The sequence below is a fragment of the Typopeltis vanoorti genome, chromosome 22 (assembly GCF_054136105.1).
Source record: "Typopeltis vanoorti isolate ZY-2024b chromosome 22, IOZ_Tvanoo_1.0, whole genome shotgun sequence".
Classification (NCBI taxonomy): domain Eukaryota; kingdom Metazoa; phylum Arthropoda; class Arachnida; order Uropygi; family Thelyphonidae; genus Typopeltis; species Typopeltis vanoorti.
This window is the reverse complement of record NC_143570.1, coordinates 62,631,278-62,653,672: the sequence shown is the minus strand read 5'-3', so window position 1 is coordinate 62,653,672 and position 22,395 is coordinate 62,631,278. Positions and strand designations below refer to the sequence as shown.

Below are 22,395 nucleotides of genomic sequence, written 5' to 3'. Positions count from 1 at the left end.
GCATGTGATTAATAACAGTATTGAGAAATAAAATTTATTTAACATATCTCCCAGGAGCGCACGTTGATTCAAGATATTATTACATAGCTGAATAATTGTGAAAAATATTTAATAAGAAGAAATCTCTAGGAAAAACCTACAAGTGACAAAAAAAAAAAATCCCTCTGCCACGTAATGTGTATGCTAATATATGAAACCAAAGGACACTTTTTTTCACCCCATATTCTAACAACAAGCACATCAGCATTCACACTATATTGATATGTAAGCTGAACACAATTCTGGCCAAACTGCCAACTTCATCCCAGTTGGCAAAGTTCCTACCTTATTACCAACGTAGTGTGAGTTGACATATACTGATCAAAACAATTAAAGGATATTTTGGTTTTCTTGTAAATTATAAAGTTATAAAAATAATTTACAAATGTAACAGATTTATTTTAAAATATTCTTAATATACAACAGTGTAGAACACGCAACTGTGTACAAAATCATGTTAAGACTTCGAAACGTGTCTTAGTCATATTAGCATGTAGGGGGGGGGGGGTATAAAAGCGTGGCTTATTCATTTGTTTGCTCACTTCCACAGTGCATAATTATCACTCCAGTTGTAAACTTGTGTCACCTACCACCCATTATTTTGTTAAAAATGGCAAAGCAACATGATATCCCAGAATCCATGGCTTGGCGAGCCATTGGTCGATTAGAAGCTCGACAAACGCAGCAAGTTATCCATCAAGGGTGTCGTATATCTAAAAGTGTAATTTTGCGACTTTAGAATTGTTTTCTGGAGATGCAAAATGTTTGCTGAAGACAAGGTCAAGGTCGCCCACCAACTCCAAGAGACGATCAGTGTTTGTCATTACTTACCAGAAGAAATCGAACATTTAACGCAACACAACTTCGAAGCGAACTTGCCGCAGCAACAGGGAGGATGGTATCAACACAGGCATTACGAAGTCACCTTCATGCCATAGATTTATATGCTCCAAGAATAATGGTTTGCATTCCACTTTCTGCAAATCAAAAAAGAGCCCGAAGAATTTGGGCACAGGAACACAGTGATAGGACAAATGAAGACTTGGCTCGTGTACTTTTTAGTGATGAGTCCAGGTTCAGTCTGCAACCAGATAACTGACGTATCTTGATATGGCGTGAAAGTAGAACAAGAAATAATCCACAGTTGTTCCTGAAAGACACCGACATCAAGGTGGAAGTTTGACAGTATGGGCTGGAATAAGCATAGGTGGCCATATTGATCTCTATTTTATCAGAAACGGTTCCTTAACAGCTCAAAGGTATCGCGATGAGATTTTGGAACCTATAGTTCTCCATATGCTACCGCAATTGGCCAAAGAATTCATTTTTTTGGATGACAATGCTTGTCCACACCGTGCAAATTTGGTACAAGAGTGGTTTGAGGAAGAGAGTATTGAACGAATGGACCTGCCTGCCTGTTCACCGGATTGTAACCCAATCGAACATGCCTGGGATGCTTTGGGTAGGCATATTTCTGCTCAATTGGTGACACCCCAATCACTTCAAGAGCTCGAATTTGCTCTCACAGAGGAATGGAGAAATATCCCACAAGAACTGTTTGATCATCTTATCCGGTCCATGCAATCATGATGTGCCACTGTTTTGGCTGTTAATGGAGACCATACGTCCTATCCTATTAAAAATTAACAAAAGTGTTTTTGGCTATTCTTGTTATTGTTAAAATTATTTCACGCGAAAATGTATAGTTTGTTAACTTTGTAATAAATATCGATTATTTAAACAATATCTCATCAATTACACTCTATCCTACGTAAGAAATATTTATTTCATGTATAAAGTACCCATTAGTTATAATTATTTGCAGAAAAATGTAATTATCCGACAGAAACTAAAATATCTCCCAATTGTTTTGAGCAGTGTACTATCATGATATGGATGCTTGGTCAAATTCTTTCCAGATAGCAACATGCTCATTGTCAAATAATTAAAAATAAAGAAATAAAACTGTGAGGATTACCATTTATTGATTCATCTGCTGGTCCTTAACGATTTAAAATACAGGCATATCGCAGCCATAGAATATGGTAGGTTCCACACCATGGTCCTATAGCGAATTTTGTTGTAAAAAGAATCACTGTTTATTATTACTCTTATTATTATTTTTTATTTTTATTTTATTTATTTATTTATTTTTACCATTGTAGGCATACAAGGGGGTGCAATGTGTATCGCTGCTCCAGGTTTTTTTATAGTTTTAAAGTCGTTCCAACTCCTGTTTTTTAATTGAAAGTGTTCACAAGTAACTCTACTTGTCACGCCAAAGACAGTGACATAAAATCCACCGAAATCGGCTAAGAAGAAACGAAATTTTGAATCATTGAAAAGTGAACAGAGAGGACCGCAGTCAACAACAAGCGAGGAACAAAGGACGTCGCCATCTTTACAAATACACCACAGTTGCTCAAAGGAAGAAAGGTGAGTCATGAAGCGCATCAAATGCCTGGAGGATTTATCATCCAACGGAAGTCAAATAACCTGTATGAAATGCAGTAGGATTCTAAACTTAAAATGTGCTGGCTTTTCAGAAACAATCTTCCAAAGTAAATTCGATGCAACACAGCTAAGGCAGCCACCTACGATGCAGCAGATTATACCGCAAGCAAAATCAAACGACGAACTGAGCAGGCAAAAAAATACAGGTAAGTCCTATAATTTCAACTCTTTAAATATACTAATAGAAAACGATCTAGAGACTATAAAATCCAGTTTAGTAGATCTTGTGCAAGAACTCTTTGACAAACAGAATGTACAAATAACAAATAAATCTAGCGAATATGAAGATTTGGTCAAACATAATAATTTAGCAGAGATAGAAATGTTGCAAACAGTAAAAGACATTAAAATCAGCATTAACGCACTGACAGGCAACACAATTTGATGAAAGAGACATCCGAACTCCGTCAAGAACTTGATTCTCTAAAACTCCAATAAGAACGTTTCAATCAGCAACAACATAAAGAAGATCTTGTCATAAACGTTCTTCTTGAAACTGCATCTACAAAAAACCTCAGAGACGTAATTTTAAAATTAGGCCATGCAATTGATATCCCTCTACAGGTTAGCGTCATTCAGACTGTAAATTGGATTCCTAGGAAGAGAATAAAACAAGGCTTGCCTCGACTGGCACCAGTCATAGTTCGCCTTACAAGCAAGTTCACAAGAGACAATCTCATAAAGCCAGCAGACAGAAAAAACCAGTTGCCAAGGACTTGAACATATTGCAAAACAATACACCAAACTTCCTATCCGAATATTTCACATCATTCAACCAGAATCTGTTATATCAAGTAAGAAAAGCAAAAACAAAATAATTACCAATTTTTGTGGATCAGAGATGCCAAGATATTCTTGAGGAAGTCACACATCTCAAAGCCAATACTAATTAAAAGCTCAGAAGACATAGAAAGGCTGCCACAGTGAAAAAAAAGAGTGTCCTAATTAGTCCAAAAATAAGACCACATTAAAAATGAATGTGAACCATCAAGACAGATGCAACAACACCAGAATATATAGGCAATTTCACTTTGATCAGACCTTTCAGTTCATTCATTTGACCCTCAAATATCAGCCTACTTCCAACACAGCAATCAGCAATCAATATATATACACACACACAGTATATGTGTATTACATTGAAGTGCTGTAGTTACAGCGCTTAAATACACTTCTTCTTCTTCTGCAGCTTCTCCCACTTAAGTGGGGTTACTGTTTGTTATGAGTCTCCTCCACACCTTCCTGTCTTGGGCTGTCACCACATCCAAGTTCTTCATCTTCAAGTCCTCTTCTACCAGCTCCGTCCATCTCTTCTTTGGCCGCCAAGCTTCCGCCTTCCTTGCACATCCATCTGCATGACCCTTCTTCCCACATATTCGTCCTCCCTCCTCATCACATGACCAAACCATCTCAACCTTGCCTCCTGTATTTTCGCTCCTAAGTTCGTAACTTTCACTGTTCCCCTGACATAGTCATTTCTCAGATGATCCTTTCTGGTCACACCGCACATCCACCTAAGCATTCTCATCTCTGCTACTTCCATCCTGCTAATGTTATTTTTCCTCAGGGCCACAGTTTCTATAGCATATGTCATAGCTGGCCTCACTACTGTCCTATAAATTTTGCCTTTCAGATTGATCGGCACCCTCTTATCACATAACACTCCAGCCATCTCCCTCCAGTTCCTCCAACCTGCTTGTATCCTGCATCCCACTTCCTTCTCACCTCCTCCATCTTCTTCCACTGTCGAACCTAAGTATCTAAAGTCTCTCACCTTCCTGATGACATTTCCTTCCAGCTCCAGGTCTGTTTCCTGGCCACCGCCCACTGTGCAACACATATACTCTGTCTTACTTCTGCTCAGTCTCATACCTCTCTCATACACTAAAAGCAAAAAATTGTAAAAAAAAAAAACTAGAACGACATGTTTTGTAAATTAAAAACAAAATACTATTATTATTATTATTATTATTATGCAATGTTTAGAATGTTTAAATTTAGTAATTTCTGTAATTTTATAATGTAATTGTTATATGTATGCAAGACAAAATAATCATTAATATAATATTACAATGTAACATAAAAAAATAATGTAATAAAACATTATTATTAAAAAATTATGTAAATAATGAGTTTACACAGTATGTTTGTGAGAATTAAGAAATATAATATTTTAATTTCATATGCGTAAATACTGTGTATAATCACACTTTCTCAAACTTTGAAAAAAAAAAGTAAACTACAACATGTAATATTATTTAACTTGTGTAACTCTGAACTATATAATTGTAAATTACTACTGTGATTATTATTTTAAAAAAATAGCAAAAAAGCTATCTTATCATCATTATTATTGAAATCTCATCATTGTGAAAAATATATGTAGCATTTAGTTCTGAACTTTGTAAAATAATATACTGAATATTACTCAAGATGATAATTATATATATGTAAATATTTGAAAAAAAAATTATTATTATTTTTATTATTATTATTATTATTGTTGTTGTTGTTGTTTATTATTATTATTATTATTTCTGAAAAACAGAAAGCACACCACACGTATAGGATCAGCATACAGCAAAGAGGTACATGTAACCTGTGGAGTACCACAAGGAGCTGTCCTATCTCCCATTCTATTTAACATATACACACACCATAAGCCAACTCCCCCTAAAAAGTAAAATCTTCCAGTACGCAGACGACACGGCCATAGTATCCATTCACAACAATGCAAATATCGCTTACACAAATATGCAACACGACATCAATCAAATCACTAACTGGTTAACTGAAAACAGCATATATATAAACCCAGAGAAAACAAAGCTAATGGTATTCAAAAACCTCCAAACCCTGCCCATAGAAACTAAATATCTCACTATAAAACATTCATCCTCCTATACACAAAGCGTAGAACCTAAAATCACAACCATCACACAGGTGAAAACAACATGCTATCTTGGACTTCACTTCGATTCTGATCAAAGTTGGAATAGCCATACAAACTACCTACATACCAAGCTTAGGATAATAGCAAGCAAACTATACAGATTAAAAGACATTGCCCCAACCCACATAAACATACTAATCTATAAAGCATTATGTGAAAACATTTTAAGATACACAATCACATAATACGCATCCTGCGCAGACTACAGACTTAACAGGCTACAATGGTTGCAGTATAAAATGGTAAAACTGATATTCTGAGAGCAACCCACTCTTATGCAGGAAGCATGGACAAAACACAAAATATTTAAGGTGAAACACTTATGCCACTACACAGTCATGTTAAAACACTACTACAGCCCAACATATAGAGTAACCAGAACAACATATCAAATAACAAGACCACAGTCAACAAACTACATAACATATAAGTACAACAATCACAATGGCAAAGCCACCCAAAACTTCTACGTACCTGACATGATAAACAAACTGCTGTTCGACAACAGAAACCTAGGAACATACAGAGAGCTGAAACAGGCGCTGTATAAATATTATAAAGAGAATGAAAATTAGAGCAATTCCTGTTTCTCTCTCCCACCCCACCCCACACACGCACACACACACACACACACCTATGACAAACCTCCCTCTCAAAAACCATCACTACAAGAACACAAAGAAACAAACACACCATGTCTAAATCCAACCCTATTTGCACAAAAAAAGAAGAAAAAAAAAAAAACTTAAACTGTAATAGCAGTTGAAGTCTTCCAAGCACATACCATCAGACAGTAAAATCAATACCTGGCTTGTGACCATTACAGGAACATAACCATGAAACCACCACCATCTATCATCTTCCTCAGATAAGCTCTGCTAAGCTTCGAGGAAGAAAATTATTAACTTGCAAGTATCTGTTAATCTCAATTGTAACATGTTATAAATATTATATATATATAATTATTACAGCATCTATGTATGCAATTTATCTGAGACATAAAAAAATAATAATAAAAAAAATAATAAAAATAATAATGATAAATAAATAAATAAATTATTATTGTTATTATTATTATTAATATGTATATTCTATATTCAACAATTCTGTATAATCTTTATTGTAAATAAAGTCAATCAATATATTAAAAAATTATTATTATTATTATTATTATTATTAATATAGAGGCAAAAAGCATTTTGTAAAAAAAAAATTCTAATTGAAATCCAATGTAGAAATTGTAGCATTTTGTGCTGATTTCTCTAAAATTATAAGTTGCAATATCACTCAAGATGTTCATTGTAAGTGTAAATATTTTAGCAGATCAATAAAAATATTATCATATCAAAAAAAAAAAAAGTATTATTATTATATTATTATTATTATTATTATTATTATTATACAATGGAGACCATACGTCCTATTAAAACATTAATAAAAGCATTTTTGGCTATTGTTGTTGTTATTTTTAAAATTATTTCACGCTAAAATGTATTCATTTGTTAAATTTATAATAAATATCGATTATATCATTAATAAATATCGTTGTTCCAGTTTTATACGTTTAAAGTGGTTTTAACTCATGTTTTTTATTTGAAAGTGCTGCTACTTAATTCTTCTAATCACACTGAAGACAGGGCCATTTAAATCATCAAAATCAGTTAAGTAATATCCAAATTTTCAGTGCTGAAAGACATAGAGTCAACTGCTGTCACCAACCAACAAAGAACAGAGGACGACGCATTTTAAAAGTTGCACTACAGTCGCTAACAGGAAAAAGTCTAAAGGTCACCGAGACAGCGAATGTCAAGTACAATGAGCTGTAACAACTGCAGTAAGCCATTAAGCGACGAAGGGTCGGGCTGCATTGTTCTGGATGTGGTCGAAGACCATGCTTCCAATGTTCGGGGATCTCAGAAAGCAAGTGGAAAGGCAAAGGAGCTGTTTAACGAACCGAATGGTGCTGTGTACAATTATTATTATTATTATTATTATGAGCAACTCCAAGGAGTCATTAGACTCATCGAGGGAGGCCCTAAACAACTATTCAACATCCACACATTATCTATCATACTCTGCCTTGAACTCATTCACAGTCATGGCATACACAACAGACTCTGGCAACTGATTCCACTCATTCATCACTCTCCAAGTAAAAAACTTAGTTCTAACACCCTTGCTGTGTTAGAACACCCTTGTTATTGTTAAAATTATTTCACGCTAAAATGTATTCATTTGTTAAATTTGTAATAAATATCGATTATATCGTTAATAAATATCGTTGTTCCAGTTTTATACGTTTAAAGTGGTTTTAACTCATGTTTTTAATTTCATTCACAGTCATGGCATACACAACAGACTCTGGCAACCACACTCTTGCCCAGTTTCCATGGCTAGCCCCTAGTCCTCTCACCACCAGTCCTGTTCTGAAAACTATCCACTGAATTAATCTTATAGAAACTGTTCAGTAATTTGAATGTCTCAACATATCACCCTTTTCTGCCTATCAACCAACCTTGCAACCAACAAATCTTCAACCTGTTCTCATAAAGTTTATTCCATAGACCTGCTATCATCTTGGTCACTTGTCTCTGGATCCTCTCCATCTCCTCCCCATCAAGAAGAAACCCTGGTGCCAAGATCTGAGCGCAGTAGTCAAGCTGGGTCTTATCAAGGCTCGATACACAGGAACAATAACTTGCTTGTCTCTGTTTCGTCAAAGTATTCTTCAGTAACCAAGTCATTTGATGTGCTATTTAGCCACTTTTGCCCCATCCATCTCCTGGAGTACAGTTCCACCAATGTGGTATTCTGCTGCTAATCTTTTCACCTGAAAATGCATAACCTTACACTTTGCCACATTAAATTGACAGCCATTCCCCTTAGCTCAGTCCTCCAATTTATCCAAATCATCCTGCAAAATTTTGATATCATTTGAATTCACTATTGCACTATTGCTCTACCCAACTTTGCATCATTAGCAAACAAATGAACAGTTCCTCTCAGATCCTTTCCTATATCGTTAATGAACAACTTAAATGGTAGTGGTTCAAGAACAGAACCCTGCAGCACACCACTAGTGACAGGTCGTCTTTTGGACTCTACTCCTGAATAAACTACTCTCTGATATCTCTCCATCAACCACTCTCCTGTCCATCTCACCAACCCTGTATCAATCCCCATACGTTTCAGTTTACTGATTAGAATTCCATGTGGTATCCTGTCAACGGCTTTAGCAAGGTCTAGCAGTATCACCATATGCCCATTACCTTTATCCAGTACAGTTATCACTGTGTTATAAAACGTAAGCAAGTTAGTGAGGCATGATCTACCCTTCAGAAAACCATGCTGTCCTCCATACAGTATCCCATTTTCATCTATCCATTCCTGTATTTTTCTCGACTACTTTCTCCAAAACCTTGACAATGACTCCTGATATGCTGATCGGTACGTAATTTGCAAAAGCGGTCTTGGAGCCTCCTTTATGCAGTGGAACTATTTTGTCCTCTTTCCATCCCCTCGGGACTAACCCAGACCCGAGACTCAAATTAAACAAAATGATCATGGGCACTGACAATTCTTTAGCCGCTTCACATAAGAACCGAGCTGGTATACTATCCAATCTCACAGGTGTATTCACATTAAGGTTTTATAATATACTATTCACCTCCATTTCATTCACCTCAATTCCCATATAAGCTATTGGTTCCTTCATTCCTGCAATATCACCACCTGGATGATATAATCTTGCAAAGTGTTTGCTCAGTAATTCCACTATATCAACAGATTCAGTTACCTCCCATCAGCATTCCTTAAATCATTCTGTCATATACATTTTTTCTTTTACTTGCAGCATATCGAAGAAACTGTTTGGGATTCTCTTTAGCTTACATGGCTAATTTCCTTTCATAATCCGCTTTTGCTTTTCTTACCACACTAGTTACCTTTCTTCGTGTATAGAGGCTTAAGTGCTGTGAAGACATAATGTTGGAGGTTTAATGGATTTTTGACAGCACTCAGAAAGGATTAAAAAGAATTTAATACTTCCTATATTTCGTCCTAGTCACTAGGACATCTACTGGGATTACAAAAATAACTAATCTAACATAACACAAATATCATACAATACTAAGCCCAGCCACGTGGGTGACACTAAAGTCCTATCAAGGTGGAGCGCCCTCTAAGGGCGGTTGTAGGTGGCCTGGAATATAAAGTAGGATCTCTGGTGATCAGTGTTTCCCAAATTTTCGGAAGCTTAATGCAACCATATTTATTAATATTAATATTTATTATTAATATTTATAATTAATTAAGTAATTTATATTTAATTTATAATTAATTAAATATTAATAATATTTATTAATAAATATGGTTGCATTAAGCTTCCGAAAATTTGGGAAACACTGATCACCAGAGATCCTACTTTATATTCCAGGCCACCTACAACTGCCCTTAGAGGGCGCTCCACCTAGATAGGACTTTAGTGTCACCCAGGTGGTTGGGCTTAGTATTGTATGATATTTGTGTTATGTTACATTAGTTATTTTTGTAATCCCCGTAGATGTCCTAGTGACTAGGACGAAATATAGGAAGTATTAAATTCTTTTTAATCCTTTCTGAGTGTAGTAAAAAATCCATTAAACCTCCAACATTATATTAGTTACCTTTCTGGCCTGTGCTTTATGCTGTTCATGGGCCTGCAGGTTACCTTTTGCCTTAAATTCCCTCAACAATTGTTTCTTTTTTTTTGCAGCTCAAGCTTAATGGTGTTATTCATCCATTTAGCTCCTACTTGATTTACTATCCAGTCTCTAGGTATACAGTCAGCCATTACCTCCTTCAAATGCTCCTTTACCGCTTCCCGTTCACTGTCAACCTCCAGCCCTTGCAGTAATACATGCCATGGAACTGAACCAAGCACTCTTAAGTTTGTCATACTTACTAGCCCGGTAATTCCACATGTACCCTTTCTTAACTGAAAATTCCACACATTTAGCCACCTCCCAAGTCAAGACATTATGATCACTCTCACCGATTGGTGGCAACATGGTCATATTCATTACGGTCAAATTCTCAGATGCAATTACTAGGTCAAGCACTGTCGAACCCCTAGTACATTCCATTACATGCTGTCTCAGGTAGTTATTCCTTAATAACTGCATAAAATCCAATTCCTTCCTCCCATGTGTCCTCTCCTCCTTCCAATCAATGTTACAATAGTTGAAATCTCCCATAATAATTACCCTCCTTCCACTCATTGCATCAATTTTGTTATGCCTAGTATCTGCACCATATATTCCATCACCTGGTCTATAGTAGCACCCAACTGTATATTTTATTCCACTAGTCTCCATCTCACACCAAATAGCCTCGAATATGCCCTTTTCTCTATCCTGCAGTTCGACTTCTATTCTCCTTGGTTGTAGCTCATCAGCTATCATCAATAACACCCCCCATTTTATTCTCCCTGTCACTCCTGAACACACCATACCCATCACATTCAATCCCACTAGCTGTGTCATCTTCTGTTAGCCATGTTTCACTAATGCCAATAACCTTTGGTCTGGAAGTGCCAACCAAGGCTAAAAATTCTTCCTTCTCGTTCCTAATACTCCTGGCATTAGTATACATGAAGTGCAGAAGCCTATTATTCCCACCCCTATTTTGATGCCTTATACTAACTATCCCTTTCTGATTTGTTGTCCTGTGTACCAGCTCTGGCATATTATACACATTCTTAAACTCAACTTCCTCCATGATATCCACCTCCCTCTCCCCCTCTAATAGCTCTAGTTTCCTTGATACTGCACATCCACTTTCACTTCATTCAGCAACAGTTTTTCCAGTCTCAGCACACCAAACCCATTCAATTGCAAACCATCCATCTTACATAAGTACTTTTGCCCATCAAACTCACTCCATACGTCCATAAACTCAACATCACTCCTCCTGCATAACATGCGCTTAAGATCATTTGCAATTATGGCTCTCCTTCTCAACTCTTCTCTGTCATACAGCGGCAACAGCAATTAATAACCTCAGTACGATTTACAGTTGACTCTATCACCTGTATACCTAGCAAATTCTGTTTCCCAGTTTTTTTTGACCATTTATTCTATCCTTTATCAATAAATGTCCTAAATGCCAAGCACCTAGTCCATTTAAGTGCAAGCCATCTCTCTTAAAGTATCCCTTCCTTTTATCAAACTCATCCCAGATATTCATAAAATGAATATTCAGTTTCATTTCATTGCAGAAGCTTTTACACAATCTTGACATCATTCCATTTACTATCTGTTTAATTCATCTCTTCTGTTTAATTCATCACTATCAAATCTTGGTAGCGCACTCATGATCTTTCTTCTCTCACTCTTTGCATTCATTGCTATCATTAAATCCTTCAAATGCTGTCTCACAGAAAATCTTTTGATACCTAGATCATTCGTTCCTATAACTGCAATAATCTCACTCGCTCTATCTTTCTGCAATTTCATATCCTCAGTTATATTCTTAATCTTTGACACAGGATAACACGCTTTAATTACTCTACAATCCTTGACACCCTTAATTATAGAATCCCCATACAGCACAATATCTTTTCTGCTCCTTTTTAACTTAACATCCTTTACCCCCACTGATGCTTGCTTTTGTCCCTGCACTTCTCCCACATTCTTTTGTATATCGCTCAGCAATCTCTGTGTATGTATTTCTGCACTATTTATTCCATGCACACACTCATTTAATCCGTTACTAATCCATAAATAATCTGTCATTCTCATTCATGTCATTCTTAATCCTCCCATACTTTCTATTCCATAAAAAACATTAGAACGTATTGGAATGCTGAAATATAGACAATACAATTTGGTCAGATCAAAATTATAAAATATATTACAGTCATTTAAAAATATTAGTTCCTTTGTCTGTCTCAGGAGAACTTGCACAACACAGTTTACTCCACATGCTTCTATCAGTTACATTGGGATAAGGCTGTATAAAAAAGGAATGTTTCCTATGAGACTGATGGCACCTAACTGTGAAGTCTTGATGATCACTTAAACTTGAGACATTAGACAAACCAGATGTATCATCATATATTACACTAAAGCTTCGGTGTTTATAGGAGTCAATTAATGCATGCAAAACAATTGATACATTAGAAGATGTAAAATGGACTGCATTATCTTTCATTTCTACCTTGACATCAGATTCAAGAAATGATACCATAGACACACAAGATGATAAAGATGTTAAGTAATCTGGATTGACAATCCTAACAACTACAGAAGAAATGGTTAACTCACATGACATATCAAAACTAGAAAATAAAGGATTGATGTCATCATTACCCAAGATTTTGATTGGCAGTTGAGAATTAACTGTAGCATCAGAAATTGAATGGGACCATACACTGGTATGCACACATTCGTATAAATTGATGAAATGATTGTTGTTATCACTACCCAGGATTTTGATTGGTAGGTGAGAATTAGCTGAAGAATCAGAAACTGATAGGGACAATACACTGGTATATTCACCTTCACCTGACAGTTGGCCTTCAGCATTCAGATCAAGGCAACTTGAAAGTTGATTTAGATGACCATACTCATTTGGCAAGTCTGACTCCTTATCCTCTAATGATACCAAGTCATCTATAAGAGTGTCACTTGAGTTGTCAGATGTTGGTTTCAAATATTTACCCAGTTTAATTTTATTAAGTGGGATAGAAACCATCGTTTCAAGATGTTTAATCTCTGACAACGGCTGCCTTACATTACCTATATCAGACTCTTTGGCCATTTGACTCATGGTAACGTTCAGATCTAAGTCTATCATAGCATGTTTTGACAATTTCTCTTGTTGACTCTTACTTATCTGTGTTTCCTTCTTTGAATGCTGTTTTCTTTGGCCAGACACAATATGACTATGGATGCTCGGTTTCCCTGCTTCTGGACGTTCATTAGCTGAAGCTTCCTGCTGTGCCTTCCACAGAATCATAGTGCTTATTAGCAACTTCCAAAAAATCCTTCATTTTTAGCAACTCTGCAGCGTTTAACAATGATGGAAGCATATCCTGTGAAATATTAATTTCTCCATGGTACATATATTGGACCATCAACCTTACGTCATTAAAGTTTATATCACTTAATCTCACAACAGGATGATTACTTGAGTTCTCTAAAAATAAGTTGCATAGAAGAGAGCTGCTTGCAGATAGTACTACTTTGTGAGAAATGCCGTGAGAAAATGAAGAACAAAGAACAGACACCAAAGAAAAGCAACGACACACATCAAGGTAAGCCGCTTCCTGATCCTAAAATTAGAGATAACTTTGATTCGTTCAAACTCATGGTTAAAGACTTACTAAATACATATATGGAACAAATCAACAAAAAATTTGAGGAATATGAATACTACATACAGTTCAATAACGTGATCTCTGAAGAAATGTTAGGAACCGTGCGAGAAATAAAGACAAAATTAACGGTAGCGATAGAAATACAAGAAACAATCAAGCGCGAAAATGAAGAACTGTGGAAAGAGGTAAACACACTCAAGGGCAAACGGAGCACATGCTACAAAAAGAAAGAACTCCAAATCGAGGGAATAACAAAAGAAAAGATAGAAGATTTAAGCAACATAATACAACTGATCGGCAGCAAAATTGGCATTGGAGTCGCAACCACAGACATTGCCTGTATTAACCGAGGCCCACAAAAAAACAAGAGAGACCGCCAACAATCATCGCTTGTTTTACCAGCACAAGTCTGAGAGACTCCATTCTTGCGGCAAGCAAGAAAACAGGGCCGACAACATCGATCCTAACTGACAAGAAACTCCCAACACCAATCTATATAACTGATCACTGGACTCCATACTAGAAGTTACTGTGGACTAAGGATTCACAGATATTTATGAGAAAGAATGAAAACATTCTAGATTATATAACTGCAAGAGAATCCAACCTACACTGCCTACCAATACATAACACTAACTCTTCACATCCTTAAGAACAAGATTAGAAATCGCTTCAAAACTATATAATGGAGACCTGAAATATAGGAGAACATATCCAGTCAGGCAATACAAACTTCAAAGTCTTTGACTCTTTGAAGAAATGGTCACACAACATTTCCACCAACACCGACTTCACTATCGTACACAGAAACGTAAGAAGTATAAAAAAAAACACTGGCTTACATTGATAACACTGCTCAACTACACTATGGCAAACATAGATGCACTAATATTGACTGAAGTTGCAATAAATGACAGAGAAATCAACCCATACAATATTAATAATTACCAAACCTACAACTTATGTAGACCAAACAAAAGAAGAGGAGATATTATTATTATTATTATTTCGGGCGACTCCAGGAGTCCTTAGACTCATCGAGGGAGGCCCTAAACATCATGTCCACACAACTATGCGATTACATTCTCACAGTATCTATCATACCTTGTCTTGAACTCGTTCACCGTCATAGCACCCACAACAGACTCTGGCAGCTTATTCCACTCATTTACCACTCTAAAAGTAAAGAACCCAGCTCTGACACCCCTGCTAACCACACTCTTGCCCAGCTTCCATAGGTGTCCCCTAGTTCTCCCACCACCAGTCCTGATCTCAAAAATATCCTCTGAATTAATCCTATAGAATCCCTTTAGCAATTTGAATGTCTCAATCATATCTCCCCTTTTCCGCCTATCAACTAGTTTCTGCAACCCACAAATCTTCAACCTGTTCTCATATGGTTCATTCCATAGACCTGTTATCATCTTAGTCACTCACCTCTGGATCCTCTCCACCTCCTCCCCATCAAGAAGGAACTGAGGTGACCAAACCTGGGCACAGTAATCGAGATGAGGTCTTATCAAGGTTCAGTACAGAGGTACAATAACTTGTTTGTCTCTGCTCGTCAAGGTATTTTTCAACAACCAAGTGAGTTGATGAGCTGATTTAGCTACTTTTGCAGTGTGCCCCCTAAACTTCATCTCCTTATCCACCAACACTCCCAAATCCCTGGCCTCATCAATCTCTTGGAGTACAGTTCCACCAATGTGGTATACTGCTGCTAATCTTTTCACCCCAAAATGCATAACCTTACATTTTGTCACATTAAATTGACATCCATTCTCCTTAGCCCAGAACTCCAATCTATCTAAGTCATCCTGCAAGACTTTGACATCTTCTGCATTCACTATTGCCCTACCCAACTTTGCATCATCAGCAAACAAATGAATTGTTCCACTTAGATCCTTCCCTATATCGTTAATGAACAGATTAAACAGCAGTGGTCCAAGAACAGAACCCTGCAGCACACCACTAGTCACAGGCCGTCTTTTGGACTCTACTCCTGAATAAACTATTCTTTGATATCTCTCCATCGACCATCCACCTATCCATCTCACCAACCCTATATCCATTCCCATATGTTGTAGTTTACGGATTAGTATTCCATGTGGTATCCTGTCAAACGCCTTTGCCAGGTCCAGCAGTATCACTGTAAATCCATTTCCCTTATCCAGTTCGGCCATCACCTTGTTATAAAACTTGAGCAAGTTACTGAAGCATGATCTACCCTTCACAAAGCCATGCTGTCCCCTGTACAGTATCTCGTTTTCATCAATCCATTCCTGTATTTTTCCCTTGACTACTTTCTCTAAGACCTTGACAATGACTCCTGATATGCTGATCGGTCAGTAATTTGCAACTGTAGTCTTGGATCCTCCTTTATGCAGTGAAACTATTTTCCCCTCTTTCCACACCTTCGGGACTAAGCCAGACCTGAGACTCAGATTAAACAACATGGTCAAGGGCATTGATAATTCTTTAGCTGCTTCACGCAAGACCTGTGCCAGTATACCATCCAATCCCACAGATGTGTTCACATTAAGGTTCTGTAATAACTAGTCACCTCCACTTCATTCATCACTCTTCCCGTATAAACTAATGGTTCCTTCACTTTTTCAATGTCACCACCTAGATGATATGATTTTGCAAAGTGCGCACTCAGTAACTCCACTATATCGTCTGATTTAGTGACCTCCTTACCATCGTCATTCCTTAAAATCATTTTGCCGTGTACAGTTTTTTTCTTGCTTGCAGCATATTGAAAGAATTGTTTTGGATTCTCTTTTGCTTGCAAAGCTAGTTTCCTTTCATAATCCGCTTTTGCTTTTTTTACCACACTCGTTACCTTTCTGGCCTGCACTTTATACCGTTCGTGTGCCTGCAGGTCACCCCTTTCTTTAAATTCCCTCCACAGTTGTTTCTTTTTTTGCAGCTCAAGCTTAATGGTGTTATTCATCCATTTAACTCTTACTTGTTTTACTATTCGGACCCTAGGTATACAATCAGCCATTACCTCCTGTAAATGCTCCTTGACCACTTCCCATGCTCCATCGACGTCCAGTCCCTGCAGTTGTACATGCCATGGCACTGATCCAAGCAATCTCCTAAGCTTGTCATACTTGCCAGCACGGTAATTCCACATATACCCTGTCTTAATCGAAAATTCCACACCTTTAGCCACCTCCCAGGTCAAGACCTTATGATCACTCTCACCAATAGGTGGCAACATGGTCATATTCATTACAGTCAAATTCTCAGATGCTATTACCAGGTCAAGCACTCTCACACTCCTAGTATTTTCAATTACATGCTGTCTCAAATAGTTATCCCTTAATAATTGAATAAAATCCTTTTCCTTCCTCACATGTGTCCTCTCCTCCTTCCAATCAATATTACCATAGTTGAAATCCCCCATAATAATTACCCTCCTTCCACTCATTTCATCAATTTCCCTATGCATACTATCTCCACCATCTATTCCATCACCTGGTCTATAGCAGCACCCAACTGTATATTTTATTCTGCCAGTCTCAATCTCACACCAAATAGCTTCAAATGAGCTCCTTTCACTATCCTGCGATACAACTTCAATTCTCCTTGGCTGCAGTTCATCAGCTATCATCAATAATACCCCTCCCTCCATTTTATTCTCTTTGTCCCTCCTAAACACACTATAACCTACACATTCTATCCCACTAACTATATCTTCTTCCATCAGCCATGTTTCACTAATGCCAATAACCTGTGGCCAAGAAGAGCCAATCAAGGCCAAAAATTCTTCCTTCTTGTTCCTAATACTCATGGCATTAGTATACATGAAATGCAGTGATCCCTTAGTCCACCCTTATATTTATACGTTATTCTAAATGACCCATTCCCATTTATTGTCCTTAGTGCTGGCTCAGGTACATTATATACATTCTTACACTCATCTGTCTCACTGATGTCTGCATATCCATCCCCCCCCCTCCTTGGTAGTTCTAGTTTCCCTGGTTTTGCACATCCATTTTCACTTCATTCAGCAACACTCTTTCCAGTCTCCGCACACCAAGTCCATTCAAATGCAGGCCATCCATCTTGTATAAGTCCTTTCGCCCTTCAAACTCATTCCACACCACACCGTCTGCATAACCTACGCATAATGTCATTTACGATTATGGCCCTCCTCCTAAACTCCTCTCTGTCATACCGCGGCAACAGACTAACCATTCTAACTCTGTCACTCTTTTCTTTCGCTACCTTTAACAATACTTTCAAGCCCTCTCTCATAAAAAAATTTATCACCTTTCAATTCATTCGTACCCGCCACTATTATTAATTCTTTCACCCTCTGTTTTTGCACTCTAATACTCTCACTTACATCCTTAAATTTCGCACCCGGTAAGTACGATTTAGTTACACTGCGATCTATCACCCCTCTTAATAACGAGTCACCATACAACACTATTTTCTTCATTTCAGAAACTCTCTCATTCTTGCACTGTTTTTTTACGTTAGCCGAATCACTCTGGAAAGAGTTTTGCAGGTGCTCTAATTGCCGCTGCACATTTTGTATCACTGCGCGCAACCTAGCGATCTCACTTCCTACAAATAATTCCTCATTATTTTTATCATTTAAACCATTTTCTCTCTCAGTATGGTTGCGTTCACTCTTTCTTAGATCACCGCTCTCATTGCCATCTTGTACATCGCAATTCTCTATCAAGCCACTATTTTCACTCACATTCTGGCAATTCTGGCTTTCTTCAACCATAACTATCTCACTACCTGACACATACTTCAACTCCTCACTTTGCTTACACTTTCTGCACATTCTCCCACTACTATCACTTTCAATCCAAATTCCAGCCTCATTCGGGAATGCATACATCCCACACACATCACATTGGACAAACTCTCTCATATCGTCGCATTTATCAAAGAAAAATACAATGTTACTGAAAAACAAACTCATTTCGAACATGCGGAAACACTAATTTTGAAAATCACAAATAGCCACAAATCTAGTATCAAATACACAATAAACATAATATACAGACCCCCAGATAATAATTCACTGAGCTTTCTTCATGAGTAAGAAGTATGGCTAAGCGCTATCGAACCCCGTACAATACATAGGCTCATCCTAATAGAAGACATTAATATAAATACTCTTGACCACGCTTCTTCAACCACTAACGCATACTTTGATATACTATGTCGGTACAACATAAACCCTACCATTATCTCACCAGCAAGAGCAGAAATACTCAACAAATTTGTCGAGTATTTCCGTATGTTGATCATATCAACGTACGGGCTCCCATCCATACATATACACTGTAGTAGCGCGCCAGTAGTGTCAAGCGCCTGTGTGCAAAGTTTTAGTTGGCGCCCCTATACCCTTCTCCCCAATAAAAAATCACTTTAAAAAAACGTATCTGAGTAAAAATGAAATACCTCTGGCAACGCGTTCCACCGCTTCACAACCCTCCAAGTAAAAAATCTAGTCCTAACACCCTTGTTAACCACACTCTTAAATAATCTCCAGGGATGGCCCCCTAGTCCCCTTCCTTCCTGCACTGGTCTTAAAAATGTCATCAGTATCAATCCTGTAAAATCCCTTTAAAAATTTATATGCTTCTATCATATCTCCTCTACTATGTCTATCAGCTAGTTTTTTGGAGCCCACAGATCTTCAATCTATCCTTGTAGGGAACATCCCACAGACCTGCAACAATCTTTGTAACTCGCCTCTGAATCCTCTCCACCATTTCTTCATCACCAAGAAATTCAGGTGACCAGATCTGTACACAATAGTCCAAATGCGATCTTATTAATGCCTTATAAAGTGGAACGATAACTTCCTTATCCCTGCTTGTTAGTGTGTTCTTCAACAACCATGTAATTTGATGTGATGTTTCTACAATCTTTGCAATATGCCCTTTAAACTTAAGTTCTCTGTTCACAATAACTACCATGTCCCTTGCCTCGTCAACTTCTTGCAGTTCAGTTATGTTAATATAGTAAACAGCATGTGATCTCATCCTCCCGAAGTGCATCACCTTACATTTAGCCACATTAAACTGACAGCCATTTACTTTAGTCTATACTGCCAGCCTATTCAAGTCATTCTGCAAGATATCTACATCATCTGAATTGACAACCGCTCTTCCTAATTTTGCATCATCAACAAACAAGTGGACACTTCCCTTCAAAGTATTCCCAATATCATTGATGTACAAATTAAACAATAGAGGACCAAGCGCTGAGCCTTGAGGTAATCCACTAGTTACTTGCCTTCTCCTGGACTCAGCTCCTCCGTAAACCACTCTTTGATATCTATCCACCAGCCATTCTCTAATCCAAATAACCATCTTCGGATCCATACCCATTTGCTCTAATTTATGCAACAGAGTTCCATGTGGAATCTTGTAGAATGCCTTTGCAAAATCCAGTAATATCTGTGAGTAAGGATTTCTTTTATCCAACTCTACTGTTACTTTATCATAGAAAGTAAGCAAGTTACTGAGGCAAGACCTGCCTTTCACAAAACTATGTTGTCCCTTATAAAGTATCATATTGCTGTCCACTCAGTCCTGAATTCTAATTTTTACTAATTTCTCCAAAACCTTAACCACCACTCCATATATATTGATTGGTCTATAATTTGCAATCTCAGTCTTGGAGCCTCCCTTGAGCAGTGAAATTATTTTCCCTCTTTCCACTCTATTGGTACTTGACCAGAACTGAGGCTTAAATTAAACAGCCTAGTTAGAGGACACGCTAATTCTCTTGCACATTCTCATAACACATGGGCCGATATGTCACCTAACCCAATGGCAATGTTAGCATTAAGGTTCTGTAATATATTAAGCACCTCTATTTCATCTATCTCTAGACTCTCATCAGTCAATGACACATTTGACACAGCACTCTCACAACCAAAATGGTACACTTTTGCAAAATGATCACTAAGCAACTCAACTATTTGATTTGCTTCTGTTATTTCTCTACCATCAACACTTTTTAAAGTAATATTTCCATATTTATTCTTCCTTTTACTTGCCACATAGCGAAACAACTCCTTAGGGTTTCTTTTGGATTCATCAGTTAGCTTCCTCTCAAAATTAGCTTTAGCTTTCCTTGCCATACAGGTGACTCTCTTTGCTTGTACCTTGTACTGCTCATGGGAATGCTCATCGAATTTTTTTTTATACTTCCTCCACAACCTTTTATTCATCTGCAACTCTTGCTTAATAATATTATTTATCCATCTTACTCCTACTTGATTTCTCCTTCTGACTCTGGGAATACACTCTGATACTCTTTAAATACTCCTTGACGATCTCCCACGCATCATCAACATCTCTCTCCTTCAAATTCGTTTGCCACAGCATTGATGAAAGCTAACTTCTCAGCTTGTCATAATCACCAGCCTCGTAATTCCACATGTACCCCTTCTTAACAGAATATTCAGCACATCTTGCAATCTTCCAGGTCAAGACCACATGAACGCATTCCCTAAGTGGAGACAGTGTAACTAAATTATTTATTGATGTGTTCTCCGATGTTATGACGAGATCTAACACTCTAGAATCTACTGTCCCTTCCATTACAATGTCTCAGGTAGTTATCTCTTAACAACTGTATAAACCCCATTTCCTTTGTTCCTTGTGACCATTACTTCTCCCAATCTATGTCCCCAAAGTTAAAATCTCCCATAATAATTACTCGACCTTTACTCATCGTGCTAATTTGCCAATACATACTATCTACATTATCCCTTATACCCCTTGTTATAGCAACAACCGATTACATATTTCGCCTTGTTGATCTCTATCCCACAACAAACAGCCTCGAATGAACTTCCTTCTACATACCTGTCACCTTGAGGCACTTGTACCTTTTTTGGCTTTAACGCTTTGTCTATTATTAGTAAAATCCCTCCTCCCATTCTTTAATCTCTGTCCTGCCCGAAAATATTGTACCCCTTACATTCAATCACTATATAATTCTTAGTTAACCAAGTCTCACTAATTCCTATAATTTTTGGCCAAGTTTTACTAAGTAATGACAAAAATTCTTCGCACTTATTCCGAATACTTCGAGCATTGGTATACATAAACTGCAATACTTCCTTCCTCCCATAATCTCCCTGTGTGTGAATTAGCCCACTCTCTATACTGTTAATTTTCTGCGAACAATTAATCCCAAATTCACAGCCATTAATAACCTCAGTACTACTTACAGCTGACTCTATCTCCTGCCTCCCTAGCAAATCCCATTTCCCTGTTTTTGACCATTTACTCTGTCCTTTATCAATAAATGCTCTAAATGTCCAGCGCCCAATTCATTTAAGTGCAAACCATCTCTCTTAAAATACTTCTTCCTTTTATCAAACTCATCCCAGACATTCATAAAATGAATATTCAGTTTTATTTCTTTGCAAAAGAAATGAAGCTTTTACACCATCTTGACATCATTCCATTTACTATAATTGCTGTTCTGTTAAATTCATCACAGTCAAATCTTGGTAGCACACTCATGA

At 37.3% G+C, this 22,395-nt stretch overlaps 1 protein-coding gene across 4 annotated transcripts in view; it reads right to left on the bottom strand.

Annotated features, from left to right (window-relative positions):
• The window catches only part of LOC150094462 (hemocytin-like), a 2,636,009-nt gene that overhangs the window by 2,449,522 nt on the left and 164,092 nt on the right, over positions 1 to 22,395 (bottom strand). The gene's annotated exons all lie outside the window — the stretch shown is intronic.